This window comes from Schistocerca nitens, chromosome 10, assembly GCF_023898315.1.
Source record: "Schistocerca nitens isolate TAMUIC-IGC-003100 chromosome 10, iqSchNite1.1, whole genome shotgun sequence".
NCBI classification, from domain to species: Eukaryota; Metazoa; Arthropoda; class Insecta; order Orthoptera; family Acrididae; genus Schistocerca; species Schistocerca nitens.
This window is the reverse complement of record NC_064623.1, coordinates 43,916,914-43,919,330: the sequence shown is the minus strand read 5'-3', so window position 1 is coordinate 43,919,330 and position 2,417 is coordinate 43,916,914. Positions and strand designations below refer to the sequence as shown.

At 46.5% G+C, this 2,417-nt stretch overlaps 1 pseudogene; it reads right to left on the bottom strand.

The window, feature by feature from the left end:
* Window positions 1–324: 324 nt before the first annotated feature.
* LOC126211047 (5S ribosomal RNA) lies at window positions 325–442 on the bottom strand (annotated as a pseudogene).
* Window positions 443–2,417: the final 1,975 nt, after the last annotated feature.

The window sequence follows — 2,417 nt, the reverse complement described above, 5'->3', positions numbered from 1 at the left end:
CACATCGTGGCTATCATTTTGAATAGTGCTTATAAACAGCCACTGCAGCTTCTGGTCATGTGTTTCTACGTTTCGATTTGTACAGCTGTATTGAATTCGTTTGTATTAACTGCGACATACCGGTGTAGTTGTATTTTGTATTCTTCATCTATGTACTCGTTTCTTAAAACTAAGTCTGGGACCACCACTCCGTTTACAGGTCACAAGTGGCCCATCGGGACCATCCGACCGCCGTCGTTATGATGGTATGCTTGACCGAAGCCGCTACTATTCAGTCGCGTAGTTCCTCAATTGGCATCACGAGGCTGAGTGCACCCAGAAAAATGGCAACAGCGCTTGGTGGCCTGAATGGTCACCCGTCCGCGTGCTGACCACGCCCGACAGCGCTTAACTTCGGTGATCTCACGGGAACCGGTGTATCCACTGCGGCAAGACCGTTGCCTAATTCTGGGACAGAAAAACAAAATTATAAAACATGCATGTACAGTAGTGCAGCCCCCTTCCTTTCCCTACGCCAGCTAGCCACGATACATAATACCGACCAGCGTAAACGGTGCGAGACAGATGTGGGCGCTGTCGTTGCTCGCAGTGTCACGCAAACCGTCGCTTGACGCCGCATGCCTCGCCTACTCGTGAGCGGACAGACTACCTGCAACACTCGCATGTTGTGCCATGTTGCCGATCAGTGCCCTTGGCCAATGTCGGCGCACAGTAACACCCAAAAAGTCCACTTAATATTTCTAGATTTTTACCATTCAATTGCATTGTCATTATTGACATTGGAAAATGCGGAAGACGAATTTATGTTTGTAGATCAGTGTGTGACAATTTGCGCGACATATTTTTCCTCATTTATGAATCACCCTGTATATATACAGGGTGTTACAAAAAGGTACGGCCAAACTTTCAGGAAACATTCCTTACACACAAAGAAAGAAAATATGTTATGTGGACATGTGTCCGGAAACGCTTACTTTCCATGTTAGAGCTCATTTTATTACTTCTCTTCAAATCACATTAATCATGGAATTGAAACACACAGCAACAGAACATACCAGCGTGACTTCAAACACTTTGTTACAGGAAATGTTCAAAATGTCCTCCGTTAGCGAGTATACATGCATCCTCCCTCCGTCGCATGGAATCCCTTATGCGCTGATGCAGCCCTGGAGAATGGCGTATTGTATCACAGCCGTCCACAATACGAGCACGAAGAGTCTCTACATTTGGTACCGGACCTGCGTAGACAAGAGCTTTCAAATACCTCCATAAATGAAAGTCAAGAGGGTTGAGGTCAGGAGAGCGTGGAGGCCATGGAATTGGTCTGCCTCTACCAATCCATCGGTCACTGAATCTGTTGTCGATAAGCGTACGAACACTTCGTCTGAAATGTGCAGGAGCTCCATCGTGCATGAACCACATGTTGTGTCGTACTTGTAAAGGCACATGTTCTAGTAGCACAGGTAGAGTATCCCGTATGAAATCATGATAACATGCTCCATTGAGCGTAGGTGGAAGAACATGGGGCCCAATCAAGACATCACCAACAATGCCTGCCCAAACGTTCACAGAAAATCTGTGTTGATGACGTGACTGCACAATTGCGTGCGGATTCTCGTCAGCCATGTTGATTGTGAAAATTTACAATTTGATCACGTTGGAATGAAGCCTCATCCGTAAAGAGATCATTTAAACTGAAATGAGGATTGACACATTGTTGGATGAACCATTGCAGAAGTGTACCCGTGGAGGCCAATCAGCTGCTGATAGTGCCTGCACACGCTGTACATGGTACGGAAACAACTGGTTCCCCCGTAGCACTCTCCATACAGTGACGTGGTCAACGTTACCTTGTACAGCAGCTACTTCTCTGACGCTGACATCAGGGTTATCGTCAACTGCACGAAGAATTGCCTCGTCCATTGCAGGTGTCCTCGTCGTTCTAGGTCTTCCCCAGTCGCGAGTCATAGGCTGGAATGTTCCGTGCTCCCTAAGACGCCGATCAATTGCTTCGAACGTCTTCCCGTCGGGCCATCTTCGTTGTGGAAAACTGTCTCGATACAAACGTACCGCGCCACGGCTATTGCCCCGTGCTAATCCATACATCAAATGGGCACCTGTCAACTCCGCATTTGTAAACATTGCATTGACTGCAAAACCACGTTCGTCATGAACACTAACTTGTTGATGCTACGTACTGATGTGCTTGATGCTAGTACTATAGAGCAATGAGTCGCATGTCAACGCAAGCACCGAAGTCAACATTACCTTCCTTCTGTTGGGCCAAATGGCGGTGAATCGAGGAACTACAGTAGATACTGACGAAACTAAAATAAGCTCTAACATGGAAATTAAGCGTTTCCGAACACATGTCCACATAACATCTTTTCTTTATTTGTGTGTGAGGAATGTTTCCT